The following is a 16,301-nucleotide window of genomic DNA, read 5'->3' on the forward strand; positions in this document are numbered from 1 at the left end:
TGTATATCTTTAGTATAGAAAAATTTTCTCATCAAACCCTACTTTCTTCTCTCTCCTCTCATAGTTGTTGCCATGGGAGTAAGATCCTCCCCCCACTTTAATCATTTTTTCCTATAGAAGTTTATTTATTTCAAAGATTTGTCCATTATAGCTTCAAAGAAAGGTTTTCCTTATTGGTATGCTTCCTCCTCTTAGCTTGTTAAAACAATTTAAGTATTTTTTCATTGCGTTGTGAACTTGAGTCCCCCTATTATGGAATCTCATAATTTTTCTATGTTCTCTCATTATGAAGTTTAGCAAATTGTGGCATATTCCTAAGATTCTCAACGCTTGGAACAAGCTAAGTTGGTCTCCATTGATCCATGATTTGATGACTCATGACACTTATATTGTAGGGAGAGATTTTATTCCTTCTTTGAGCATAAGGAGGAACGCAATAGAATTTCCAAAGGGAAACATTGGTTCATGTGCTTAAATAGTATGTAGGTAAAACATTTATCATTAATCTTTGATTTTAAATAATAAATTCCCTTTATAGTCTTGGCATAGATAGGCTTTCCATTTCTTCCACTTTGTCTATGGGATAAAGATACTTTGAAAGAGAATAAGAAACTTGTGGGAAAATATATACGCAAGTTATGAATGAAACATCAAAGGCTCTAGCTTAAGAGGAAGGATTATTATCCTCCCCACATACTATCAAGTCCTACTTGTGAGATGTTAGCTCTTTGTGAGCCATGAGGAAATATCTCTCTTTCTTATAGGGTAGAAGGAGGGGTTAGAAATTACATGGAAAAAAATATTAGGCAAGAAAGGAGTAATTTAACTTGATGCAAAAATATTCATTGAAGTACATCCTCCAAAAAGACTTCCAAAAATCCATTGAAATATAACCAAGAGATTAGATTCATGTATAAAAATTGATCTTCAACAAAATTCCTTTTAAATGTAACCTTTATTTTGAATATAGTTTCTCTTTGAAAGATTACTTGAAAATCAATGTTATGACCCTAAGAAGGATATATATGGAGTTGAATGTCTACAAGTAAACGTATAAGGAGATAAGCCATATTTTTCTTCATCCTCAGTGCACATCATCATTATAAACAATATATTTTACATTAAAGTGTCAAAACAAATGTGGGTATGCCTCCCGTCTTGCATCCTCCAACTCCCATGTCACTTATTTAAAGCTATAGTGGGTCCATCAGACCTTCACTTGCCTTATGAATATATTCCTTAACACCATGACCGTCTTGCCTAGTACATGTACTAGTTGTACTTGGAAGTCCCCTTCGAGTTATACCTAAATCAAGGACTAGTCAATGACATGGTTAAGATCGTGCACATACCTTTTCAATAATTCACATGGAACATAATATGCACTTTTACAATAGAAAGAAATGTAAGCATGTATACAATAGGTCATATCCTATTTAATATCTCAAAAGGACCATAATATCTAACTACTAGCTTAGTGTAGCTTCCCAATTTCAAAGAACTTTTCTTTGGTTTCACTTTCAAAAATGCATGCTCTCCAAATTTAGATTCCCTTAGTGCCCTGACCATAACTCTTTTTCTTGTCATGTGCCACATTTAAATCCTAGTCACATATTGACCATTTTCTCTTTGATTTCTCTAAGTAACTCTATCCCAGGCACTATTCTATCTATTGGATTGTCCCAACTAACTAGAATATTGCATTTTCTGCCATATGAAGCTTCAAATGGACTCATATTTAATGAAGCTTGATATCCATTATTGTAGGAAATTCAATTAAATGCAAGTAACCATACCACTTGGATGGCTTATCCCTCACATACATTCTTAACATGTCTTTAATCACTTGATTAACTCTCTCCATTTGTGGATAGGTTGTACTAAAATTTAGATTTGTACCAAAAACCTTGAATAACACCTTCCAAAAGTTTGAAGTAAACTTTTGATCTTTATCTAAAACTATTGCTTTGTTCTTCCATGCAACCTAACAATCTCTTTCATCTAAATTTATGATGCATTAGTTGCCTTTTTTTCCATGTAACCAAACACCTCACCCTTCACCCCATAGGCAGGGATAACATATTCTTTAGGGTTTAACATCATTACGATAATATACTTGATATGAGATCAACATGTCACTTATGGGAATTGAACCTTTGGGGGGAGGACAACAAACATTCATCCTAACCACCTGAGATAAACCCAATTGACATGCTATATTAATTTCCTTATGAGTCAATTTAATTAGAATAAAATGAGCAACTATGTTAATTTTTCTACAACTACCAATATAGAATCATGTTGTTCTGTTATCTTGGTCAATTTAGTGATAAAATCAATAATTACCATTTCCCATTTCCACTCTAGAAGCAGTAATGGTTGTAGCAAACTTGTTATATGTATATATTCAACCTTTACCATTTGATTTTGATTTATACAATGGAGGTTCTCTTATGAATCTATTTTTCTCCATTTTGAAATATTCAATTTTAGTTTGATGCCCACTTCCGTTTTCTTATTTTGAATATGTATCACTCGTTGAATTATTTTTATTTCTAATTTCTATTTCATTCCTCCCTTATATCTTAAGATATTTTAAATATTCTAAGGATTTCCTTAAGTGTGACGGTGATTAGGGGGAATATTTAATTTATCTTTAGGTTTAGTTATAGAAGTATTACCTTAATTTCCACCCCCAACCTTTACCCCTTTTTATTAAGACTTAATTTGACTATACCTTTTATTAGTCCCATTTCTTTTGATGTTTTAATTCATCAACATGAACATTAATTACCTTCAATATTTTGATGTTAATGGTGCCAAGTCATTTGTTCCCTTTAAGAACTTCCTCAGGAAGTTCCAAATGTGCCACACCACATACAACATTTCTACACAAGGATATAGAGAAAGAAATATACATGAAGCAACTAGAAGTTTTTATAGTGAAGGGAAAAAACAATTGGCATACACGCTGAAAAAAGTCCCTATATGGATTAAAGCAATCACCAGGGATGTGGTATCAAAAATTCAATACTTATATATTAGGACTTGACTTCACAAGGCGCAAAAGGAATCACTATGTGTATTTCATGTTAGTTGGTGATCGTTCCCCCGAATGGCTAGGACTAAGGTTGGCCCCAATATGTTTTCATATGTTTATTCAAGAAGTTATAGCGGGGGGACATCCTTCCAAGGGGATATGGGGAAGAGTCCCCAAAAATAAAAATAAAATGAACAACTTTTTGTATCCATTTTTTGCAATTTTGAACACAATTTTTGCTTTTAGTAGTTTTATGAAACATGGTTTTACAATTCCGATTAAGGAACTATACAGTTGTATTATAATCCAAGGCTAATGGATTGGGGATTTATGGATGTTATGGAATATAAATATTGTATCGTAATATTGTAAAGATAGAATATACTAAAAAATGTTTCTAGTTTCCAATTTGAGATTCTAGGATGAAATATATGTGTTAAATGTATGTGTATATTCCATTGCATCTTTTATTAAGAATTTGTTTGTATCAATTAACTATACAGGGTTAAAACCAACAGTGAAAACCCCAACACTTAATAGGTTAATATATGACATTTTCCCCAATGAATCTAATTTCATGTTTATCTTTTGGATAGCTAAGTTTTTTGTCTTGCTTAAGAGTTGTTTATGAAAAATGACCACTTACACCCTTTCTTCCTTTGCACCATATTTGTTTTCTTCTTCTCATCTCAAGCCTTTTGGAATGTTGGCTTACATTTCTCTGTTCATAGAAATATTTACTTTTCCTTATTACTTCCTTTGCATCCTTGGTTTTATCAAATTTGATTTTATCATTTTAATATGGAGGCAAATCACACAAGAACACATGGATCTTTACTTTCTTGTCTTTAATGAAGTCGACATAACTCAACAACTCAAGAAATTTCCTCTCCTATTTCTCCATTGTCATATTTCCAAGCTTAAGTTAAAAGAACTCTTACATCTTTCTATCATTGTAGTGTTCTCATAGATGATTCTTTTGAAAGTACTTCTTAAATTTCTTCCAAGTTATTTCCTTATCATCCAAGTTCTTGACCTGCTTGAGATGGCCCCATCACATGGATGGCTTGCCCCTTTATGTGATAAATGGTTATTTTAGCCTCCAAATCATGAGAAATCATATAATTGAATATATTTTCTCATTCCCAAAAATCGGGCCTCTACCTCTTCACCCTTCTTATGGTCTCCATTGAACGTAGGGGACTTGATTTTTCTAATCTCCCCATTCAAAGCACCATTCCTAGACTCCTCCTTTGATGTCTAGCTAGTCACAAACTTTGGCTACTTTCATACTAAGAGGATGTGTATGCTCTTCTCATTAAATACCTCAAGAAGTGATATTGATGCCTACTTACACTACTAGATTACCTTGAATCATTGGCATCTCCCCATGTATCATATTCCCTATACTCTTTAGCTTGCTTGAATTCAAAATTCTAATCTATTTTATGATGTAAATGGTTTACGTTTTACAGAATCTAAGTGTTGATAATATGTTGGCATTCTTGAGCTGTGATAAATCCCTTATTATCACTTATGTAGTTGAGTACCTCCATCTTCAAACTTCTCATTGTCTCAACCAACCCTCTATCTGTTATTTCTTATCCATGACCATTTGAGTCTATCTCATCATTCTTAAGACTCATTCCTATGGATTCCCCCTCTTTGTGGCTATATAACATTTAAGCATATGCCATGTCTCTCGTCCTCTCTAGATTCTTCTCTACCACGATATGATTTTATTAGCATACTTATGTGGATTCTTCTCTACCCTTATATGACCTGCTTAGTATACCCATGCCTCTACTATGCAATGTACATACATCAATTTTGTTAGATAATAGTACAAATCAAATTTATATATAACTTGGAATCTTTTTAACATTGTGGACATTATCTACCCTTATATGCCTCTAGAGGCCTTCTTTTGATTTCCCAAGAAATCAAATCCCTCAAACAAAATTTTGAGTGGAAAAAAAAGTTATCTTCATTTTCTTTCCAACGAACATTATCTACCCTTCTATGCCTTTAGAGGCCTTCTTTTTATTTCCCAAGAAATCATATCCCTTAAACAAAATTTGAGTGGAAAAAAAAATTATCTTCATTTTCTTTCCGACGACTATTCATTTCCTCAAATATAAGGTCTAGACTAAAAGTTATGGTCTTTTGAAGTTTTGTCACTCTATCAAATTCTCCCTTAATTCAACTATGCATTGTCTAGTTGATTCCCTAAGAATTAGGGTGCCTGGATTCCAATTCTAAACCTATGAATGGATTTAAAAATCCAAGAACTTTCCATGACTACATTTGTGTCCCAATATAAGTCTCGACCAAGGCATTATGCCTCCCAAAATTAGACTAGCTCCTTAACTCCTTACTATTTTAAGTGTAATTCCCTCACACTGACTCCATTTCACAATTGCAGTATCTCGTTAAAGAGCTCTTTCCAAGTTCTTTCATTTAAATTGCAGATATTGTGTATTATTATGCATAATTCTTGTTAAAAATCACCATCTTAAAATGTTATTTAAGGCCTCAAAAGCACCCCTGAAGTTGATGACCCAAAAAGTATAAGATCTCATAGAAAAATTCACTCATTTGGTTATTATTATGGCATCTGATGTACTCACCCAACTACTAAACCTTCAAACATGTTCTTTATTGAAACAATTCACTCAAATATATACCTATAGGTGAGTTTTAGTAATTAGTCATATGGAATAGACCCATGAGTAAATCAACCAATCTACTAATGTAGTATGTTAGTCAATTACAAAGACCTTTTAACTAAACTATTGATTAGGACAAGTTGTGGGTCGCGTCATCCAATGTATATGTTGGTTGATTGTATGGATGAGTCGACCAAATGGTCGAATTAATCAACCATCGAGATGAATCCACTGATATAATAGGCCATTCAACCATCCGTCAAGCCGACCAGAGTGATATGCATATCCAATCACCAATCATGTCGACCAAAGTGATATGTCATTCAATTGCAAAGACAAGTTGATTAAACAATTGACTTGTCAACCATTATGTCAAGCCAACCAATGAATTTTTTCGATTGGCCGTGTTGCCTCAAAATCTAGCAGGTTTTGGGAGGATAACTCTCAAGGCAAGAACTAGACCTAGGGACAATATGAGTTGTGGCCCACTATCACCACAACCACTACCCCCTGCGCTTTTGTGGATTTTCACTACTGGGAAGGCTTCCCTATATTAGGTCACCTAAAGTATCCATCAAGTACAAGGGATAAGGTGACAAGATAGGCTTAAGAAGGGTTGCACCACTTAGGATCAAGGCTTAGAAAACACAACAAGGCAATTCACACCCTGTAAAAGGCCTAATTAGGGCACAACATGACCTAGGGATTGAGAATTAGCAAGGTAAATAGATCAACCTATGATCACAAGTCCAATAAAAGGCTTCTAATACCTTCAATTTATGGAGCAAGAAGCCTTCAACAAGCTCCAAGTTGAACCCTAGGGAAAATTGGGGCATTTCTAGAGCAAAATCTACCTAAGACAAGGGATGTTTACCCTAAAATAGAGAAATTAGCCATTGGAAACACTTGATTTTGAGGCAAATACCTCACTTCCACAAGTTGAAACCCTCTACCCAGGAACATCTCACACCCTAGATGAGAAAATATCCCTAGCCCTAGCTAGAGGCTTAATTTAAGAGATTGAAAATCAGGTTTCAATAGAGAGATGAAATTTAATATGAGTTTTGGGATGATCAACCATGTAACAGAAGGCCAATGCCTTGACCTTGGGTGATGGAGTCTAGGGGGTGGTTAAAGATGGCTAAGCCTTAGAAAAAGAGCAAGGGAATAAAGAACCCTTGGTCCGTGTTCCTGTTCGTGTTCGAGTTCGGTCACTTTGAAATTCGAATAAAGTTTTATAGTTAAAACTTTGGTGATAAAGTTCAGCATTAAATTTGACATACTAAAAACTTGAGAAAACACACACACACACACACACATATATGTAGTTAATAAAATTCAATATTGTCATCCACTCCCATATTTATTGTCAATAAAATTTGATATCCTAGGTTGAACCCTCCTATAATGCTACTAGGAACACTTTCACACATTTACTGAGAATTAGAACCTAGAGACTAGAAGTAATACTACAATTTTAAAATTTAGATTTCAAAATTTAGCGCCAAAATCCAAAATAATTTTTGGTCAAACTTAATGGAACAAATTCGGCATGGGATGAAGTTCGACGAACTTCAAACTTCATCAATAAAGTTCACCGAACAAGGTGACTTAGACCCTAACTAACACTTTTATAAGGGAGCAAAGTCAATGAAAAAGCTAGTTTAAAAGTTCATCCATGGGATTATCATTCACATTCTATAAGTGGGTAATGCATGCAATATTATCATCAAGGATCCATAGAATAATTTTCAACCATACATAGAAACCCTATATAATCAACCATTTCATTCAATAGCCACAAAACAAAAATGTATCAAATACGAAAAACACTTACCTTGATGTAATTGAGAGGATTGAATGGCTAAACCTTGATGCAACCCCATCTCTATCAACAAAGCAGCCTAGATCATCTCATAAAGTTCCCCCAAAATGGCTCACCAAAACACTTGAAAGTGTTCATCCTGATGATGTCAGATGAACATAAGATCCAGAAGTTCCACTAGACAAGATGGAGGTGATGTAGATAACTCTGATTGAGTTGATGATATGGATGTTTTGTATGACTGTGAATTGAATTTTTCTACTAATTTTGAAACAACTTCCTTTAAAGAAGTTACTTCTCATGATGAATGGGAAGAAGCAATGTAGGAGGAGTATGATGCTCTCATAAAGAATGGAACATGGAAGTCGATGGACCCTCCATTTGGAACTAAACCAATTGGCTACAAGTGGGTGTACAAGAACAAGTACAAATCAAATGGCTCGCTTGAAAGCACAAAGCAAGGCTCGTGGCAAAAGGATTTTCACATAAAGAAGGTGTCAATTATCCAGACCCTCTTTGCCTTGGTATCTCAAACTACACAAAAAGTTCATCAAATGGATGTGAAGACGACTTTATTGAATGGAGATAAGAAAGAAAATGTCTTCATATTTCAATCATAAGGGTTTGTTTTGAAGGGACAAGAACAAAAAGTATGCAAATTCATCAAATCCTTACATGGCCTAAAACAAGCTACATAAAAACGGTAGGCAAAGGAGTTTGTTGCCACATTCTTGTCTTCCTCAGTATTCATTCACTCATATACGTCGAACCTTTAATGTAAATGAATTTATATAAGCCAAGGGAAAGAAGGTTGAGCATGTGTCTCTCACATGTTCTAATTAGCTATGTCCATAAACTTTGTGATAATTGTTCTAAACTAATACCATTACTATCACATCATATTCATTGGTATAATACATTGAATATTAACATTCCCAATAGCCCTTCTTGTAACTCCATATGCCATTATTTTTCAATAGGTTTTGACAAAGAGATGATGTTGATTTTAACTTGGAAAGACCTAAATAATTGATCTTGGTGTCTCTCACACACTCCTATAAATCATTTGTCAAATATATTCATATTACACTCAATATATGCACATAATACTACTAAAGTTTGGTATCTTCAATCATTAACGCAAAATAATGTATAATATAAATTATTATATTTATTCATTCACATGTTTAGATTCAAAACCCTTTGGCACTACAACGTAACCAATCCAGTTAGATCCATCTCTATAATAAAATATATTCTTCCAAAAATTGGGTAGATTAATATCCAATGTCGCCATATAAATGTAACCTAATAACCGCAACTTTCCATCCATAATGGACAAACAAACTCCTCCAACCATAATTGTATCTAACATAATATGTTTCCTAAGGCTCCCATTTAACACCTTCATAAGAATATCGTAATCTCTAACAAGAGAATGGAAATGTATTGGATTCAATAGCCCATTCCACTGGTGGGATCCTTGTACTTCCTCCCACACATTAGCTAACAATCCATGATCATCATAAACTCTAACCAATTATGTCATATGGTCTTAATAACACACACCAATACAACTCTTCCCTAGAGGTTTGAAAAATGAATTCTTTTGTGGTTATGTGCCAACCTTTCAAGGGAGATGTTGCAATTGTGACGAGTGAGGAGGGTAAGTTCTTACGAGAAAATGAGTTGTGGTTGGATATTTTATGCAAAACTGTGTTATTTCTCTTTTCACCTGAGCTACAAATTTTCATCAATCTTCTCAATATACCATCCATTCACTGAGAATAAAATCATGATCTTATTAAAAACATTCCTCATCATCATGCGCAGGTTTAACCTAGAGTCATCCATCCATCTCCATAAGGGCATGTAGGTTGAAAAGCTCACAAAAGTGAGTAGAGAGCACCCAAGCTTTTCTCCAATATTACTTGACACCAATAACCAATCATGGCAGTTGTAAGGATTTTACTTGCTTTTTTTTCGAATATAAAATAATAAAGAGCCATCGCTTTGTGGGGTTGTTCATTATCCATTAGACAATACCATGATGCTACATATTGGTTAGTGTGCACGTCAATCTTTCAACGCTAATAAGAATTAATTATTATTATCATTTCCTAGGCTTGTACAACCCACAACAATAGTTTTAATGTGCTCCAACTTCCCTATCAACTTCAAGACATCCGAGAGGGGAGCATCCAAAATTAGTATAGTTATTGAAGAAGGTAGAACAATTATATGCTCTAAGCAGCTCATGTATTTATTGTAATTGTAAGATGTGAGAGGTCGACATATCCCTCCCACTGATGGTAATCTTGCAACGTTCAATTTTGAGGATCTTGTTTCCATTTCCACAAACTGCAACGTTCAATTTTGAGGATCTTGTTTCCATTTCCACAAACAACAACCCGTGCACCAAAAATACACCTAACTATGCCAACAACCTTGCCTTCCAACTCGCAAGTGGCGAAAGGAGCAATAGGTAATGATGTGAAAGCCATCCCATTTGTGATATGCGTGTGTAACCGTTTTGATCGACAATCCCTTTTAAATGTTAAGCTTTGAGATACCCAAAGGTTAGTTCAAACATGTAAATCTAATATATTAGAGGCTTGAAAACCTTCCTTGATTAATAGATACCAATTATATCAAGACTAGAGCTACCCATTTTAATTTTAGCATATGAGTCGGATGTATCAAAGGGTCTAGATTTTATGTTGATCAGTGGTTGTTGATGGTATCAATATAATAATTACTCGTGACATAATTTGTTGTGTCTGCTTTAGTGTGATCCTCACCACACAAGTGGCATTGATCGAGCGAGTGCAATTTCAGTCCTGTGTTTGAAAAAAATTTGCAATTATCCATTTATTTTATAAATATATTCTTTTTTAATGCCCCAAGCCCGTAACATAATCAAAATTAGCTAAATATTATATGTAAAAGGCATTTTTGATGTCTTGATTATAATCTTATGGACTTTTGGTATGAAAAGTAATGTGATGGAAGTTTAATAAAATAATATGTAGAGGACAATTCTATATAAATGAGTAAGGGCACATTTTGTGATGTGATGTCTATTATGATAACAATGTATCAATGAATAAAGTATGGTCACTTGAGTATAAAGTGAAAAGGATCTATGTAATGAAAAACCACGATGCAATAATGGATATATCAAGAGGAGTAAACACAACTTTGATAAACTTGGTAGAAAAAATGATTATATGACTAGTTAGAAGGAAGGGTAAAGATGAGGGTTACCACTAAAAAGGGGGCTTAGGCAACCAAGAAAGCTAAGACTAGGTAAATTTGCTAACTCTGGAGAAAAAAATAGGAGTCAGTGTTTTCTACAACATTTGGCTCCAACTAGGGATATTGACTTCCTGCAAGGAAATAAACCAAGCCTTTTTACTTCCAATCCTAAACGTCAAGACCTTCCCTACAATAACCTCTTTTAAAACATGTCTTTATTCTCTAATCATTACTGAAAGTAAATTGCAAATGAAAACCAAGAATACTTCTAGGAAAACTAACATTTTTAATGACTAACATAGAAGCTCATTGAATATGACTAATCCCAACTTATAATGTTGCATAATGGCGCCAAATGGTTATGTGCACATTATGGTTAAATCCACCTTTGTTTCTTGCATTTACACCTTCAACACTCATGACTATATGTTGGAAAGGATTTTCTGCAAGCAACAAAGTTAGTCGCATACATTTATCCATAAAGAATATTTAGATAAGATTTTATCAATTTAAGTGGAAAGATTCAAAGTAATCCCAACTTCGTCTTTATTAGTGAAAAGTAATCCTCTATTTATTTCGTAAACTTTAAACTATTTACAAAGAAAAGAAGCAAAATCCTAACGCATAAACAAATCCCTCTCCCTATCAATACCTTAGTAGATTATAACAAGAATGTTAGATTTGTTAGTGATAGATTTGTTAGTGATGAGTCTAGTTATAGTAAGATAAAGGATTGTTACTTAAGGTAATTGATTATATTGTCTAAGGCCTCAAATGCCAAAATTCAAATTGCTCTACATCTTAACTCAAAGCAATGTATGATGGGTATTTATTTACCAATAACATATTTTAAAACATGAGGCGGAGTTAATTCTTATAGGAATGATTGAATAATAAGATATAGATTCATATGAGCATCCTTCTCTTATTTTCTTGGTGCTACTACATTACCTAAAAGCACCCATTGCCTATGGTGTAGTCATCCTAACATCACAAGCCTTCTTTAGTTGCTAGAGAGCATCCATAGCCCAAGCAAAGATATAGGCATTTCCCAATGGAAGAACAAAGATCACATATTATAACTTTTATGTTGTGAAATGATGTTAACACATTGGGTTGAAACCTAATACCACAGAGTTTACTCTGTTTCCAACAAGAATCTATAGCCCCGGTGGAGATGTTTGCATTTCATAATTACATAAGCAATATCTTCTATATTTTTTCAAGTTTTGACACATTTTTAGATGGAAGCAATCAAAAAGTTTAATCACAAAGGAATGATGTTGAATTTTGAAGATGAGTCAGATATGCCCATGTCATAATATTTTCTCCTTAAATAGATTCGTCTCCCAAAGCCTTAACTCAACATTCACACATAAACCAATGACTATTTTAATATTATGTATGGATTAATGAGACCTTGAATGGAAATAATCAGTTCAAAATTTGACATCCTCAGCATCTTCTAGGAGATGATGACCAAAAGTTAATCATTTTTAACCTAAACATGAAAATAAAATAAAAAATAAAAAAAAATTACTCCCCAAGCTCACCGTGACAAAATACTCCAAGCATAGTCATTAATCAGTGATATCATCCCCGACAACCATTATTAGGTTGATTGAGACAATGGTTTTGGTTTTATTTAAGATTTTAGTTTTACACCTTTGTTAATTGAAAGCTTCTTAAACTCTAGCAGTGTCTAACGAGAAATGAAATTCAAATATTCCTTAAGTATATGCACTCAAATGAATTGAGAGATTTGACATTAGAAAGATGGGAAAATCAAGATCCCGCGTTGTGCTAGAGTTTGTTCTCTTCGCAATGCCAACCAAGGGTCTTATGCCTGTGAGATGAAGCGAGGATTGGTATTGGAGTGAAGAAAAAGCCATTTTCAACATGCAGAGCGACAATTGAAAGGTGATCTTGGCCTTTCATCCTGCGGCGTAGCCCAAATCATGCTTCCTTACGCAATCATCCAACAATGGTAAGCGTCTGTTTTGGTTCATCAACAATTTTTATGTCAGGGATCCCTTTGCACTCGCAAGGAACAAAGCCCCATATCGGCTTCCAAAGCCTGGATCTATGGTCGCGGAAAGGATGATCTGTGGTGGTTGCGTTAGGAATGCCTTGTGGGGTCATCTATCAACCATATTCTCGCATGCACACTAGAATCTCACACTTTTTCCTATAGATCAAACTTTATCCCAAGTTGGAAGAGACTCGAGCACAAAGGAGGAGTCAATATACCATTTACAACCCATGGACCGAAAGAAATTTTCGTTGAGGACAAGAGGCACCCACCCAACCAAAAGGTAGTCCAACCTCCAGCATGCACTAAGAAAAACGAGACCTTCCAGAAATTCATAAAAACCTTAGTACGCAGATCCATACTGATCTGGGTCAAGGAAGAGAAATCAGTGGAAGGCCTCGAAACCAAGATTCAAAAGCAAGGCTTCCAACTGCAAAGCAAAAGCTCATATCAGAAAGGAAATTGATACAAGACAAAAGGACTCTCAAAGACTATAAGATAAGCAAGGGACCCTCTCTCTCCTTGGTCATAAGATTGCACAGCAGAACAGGACCTGGCCCATCAATCTCCTATAAAAAAGCAGCAAAATCTGGTGCATGACAAGCCAAGGCTACCGCCTCATCTAGGTCTCAGCCTAGGCCTTACATAGTGGAAAAGACAGAGGAATATCTATGAATAGAGATCAAGAATTCACAAGTAAATAACATTTCCCTTATTTTCGCGAAGAGGTTGTAATTTGTAGATTCAACAATTTTTGTCCCAAAACTGAAGACCTCTGCCAGTGGATCTACATTAATTGGACCAAAGAATGTGGCATTTACCTTTGCTCTAAGGGTGTCTTCATAGTCCACCCTTTCATAAAAGTAGATTACCAAAAAAATCATGGAGGAAGGACTGTGGTTCTAAGGAAGAGTTGGGTTATGCACTACCCCTTGGTTCCCGAAATTTGACTCGTATATAATGGAAGTCACAAAAATCCTTGTTCGCTTGCCAAACCTCCCTATCCCCTTTTGGCATCACCTAGTTCTTGAAGGAATTGGAAATGCACTGGGAACATTTATAAAAATAGACAGTGAAAGAATAAAAAAGGGGTTTTTCAACCTACACCTACATCTGTGTGGAGATCGACCTTAGCAAGGGGTTGTGAAATTGCATTCAAGTGAAAAATGGACATTTCCAGTGGACACAGAGTCTTGATTATGAAAACACGACATTCAAATGTTGTGTATGTAACCAAACAAGATATACCTGTTGACAATAATACTGAGAGGGGGGGTGAATCAGTATTATCTAATTCTTTTAATAAATCTTCCTTATTTGTTCTTTGAATTATTTTTGCATGTCAGTACCATAAAATAATGAGCATGAACAAGGAAAAACAGATAGTCACACCAAAGAACACAAGATGTAAGGTGGAAACACAATGTGGGTGAAAACCACCTGCTGCAATATGTCTCTATCTTCTTTCAAATTAGAAACTTCTTTTACAATGGTTTTATACTGGTGCAGTCCTTTACCAGTACGCAGGCTGCAACCTGCAGAGAGCTACAACTCTCTCTCTCTCTCGTTTTCCAGTCTCTCCTGGAAGGGAGCTACAACCCCCTACTTCTTTTCATAAAGCATCAAATGATCATCAAGTACATAAAAGTTACATTCCACTACAGTTATCAGATCAGCAATAACAGAACTAACCCAGAACACCTTATCAACAGAAAAATTCAATCAACAGAACAGATACGCAGTTTTCCCTTCTGTGGCCTGCGTCGCTACGCAGTTCACCTTCTGCTTCCCTGCGTATACCCGCAGAGATCCTTCTGCTGCACTGCGTGCCCACGCACTGTTCCTTCAACCGCACTGCGTGCCCACGCACTGTTCCTTCAACCGCACTGCGTACTATTACTGCAGGGACGCACCCAGAGACATTATCGCGTCGCGTATTGTTACTGCAGGGACGCACCCAAAAATACTATCGCGCCGCATACTTTTACTATGCGGACGCACCTAAACCTTAGTCGCCCTGCGTACCGACGCAGCTCTCCTTCTTCTGCTCTGCGTACCGACGCAGGTCTTCTTCTTCTGCTCTGCGTACCGACGCAGGTCTCCTGTTTCTGCTCTGCGCACCGACGCAGATCTCCTGTTTCTGCACTGCGTACCCACGCAGTTCTTCTGTTAAACACCTGCGGCCTTCTGATTAGGGCAAAGTAGGCAGTCCACCAGAGTGGCACAGTTGCTCAGATCTGATCATGTGCTCGAGAGATCACCCTTCACAGATTCGCCTTCAACTTCCCTTTTATATAGATCAAGCTTTTAAGACCATAACCCAATATTTCAGATCTAAAGATATTCAATTACAAAAGATGCTTAGCCAAGTGATCTCCTTTGCTTTATATAGGCAATCTCCTCCTAAAATCATGGAACAATACCACGAGCCGACACCATAATAACCCAATACCGTCGGCTAAATACCAGGAATAAAACATAAGAAACCCCACGTGTGCTTTTCTCTGCCTTGAAATGTGTGCACTGGGGGGACGCACCTCCTGAACGGCTGGCCTGCGTATCTGGACGCGGTCCCTGCATGGTGTACCTGCGGGTACGCACCTTCTGAACTGATTTCCTGCGTACTTCTTAATTTTCAATAAATTGAGAGCCTTGCCACGAGAGTTGCCATCAAGTACAACATCTGTAACATATAGCCATACCAGTAACATAATGCCAACAATACCTACTCTTTGGCCAAAAAACCAATAAACAAGAGGAAAGCGTCGCGAATAATACAAATATCTGGAAACTTTTTGAGCCCCCTTTTTTAGATAATGAATTAGTGGTGGATCTAAAGAACCTCCCTAGCAAATATAACGAGGAAATGACAGAAACTGCCACACAAGACAAGCTCCCCCCACAAACCATAGAGCCTAATCAAAATATCGAGATGGCAGTGACACCAAATCTAGCAATCATCAAAGCAACAACAACAAAGAACGAATTGATGCCATGAACCAAAAGATATCATGAAACAAAGAGCTTTGAATCTGAAAAGGAGTTCCCCCAGGTTTCAAACACGACGAACACAGCTCTAGCAATCATCCAACCTGCACCAAGGGTATTGAAGGAAGTAAAAAAGACAAAGTGGATGATTTCTACAACTACACAGGCCATTAGGTTCTTCAAGTAGTCTTTTCTCAATTTTTGTTTAGTCATGAGGGCCTTAAGCCACTTTGACGGATCCAAGTGATCCTCTATAACTGAATGCATGCCTGTCATGTATCTACAAAATGTAATTTTATTTCTTCTGATAATAAAATTACACTTTTTTCGTAGGAAAAAAAATATGCACTCAAATAGCTATACCACTGCTTAATAATAAGCTTATTTATTATTATTTTCGATGATCCTCTATAAATGAATGCATACCTATCATGTATCAACAAAATGTAATTTTATTTATTTTGATAATAAAATTGTGTGTCTTTCTGA

The sequence above is a fragment of the Pinus tabuliformis genome, chromosome 5_2, assembly GCF_031772625.1.
Source record: "Pinus tabuliformis cultivar Carrire ecotype Pingquan chromosome 5_2, CPIR1, whole genome shotgun sequence".
NCBI classification, from domain to species: domain Eukaryota; kingdom Viridiplantae; phylum Streptophyta; class Pinopsida; order Pinales; family Pinaceae; genus Pinus; species Pinus tabuliformis.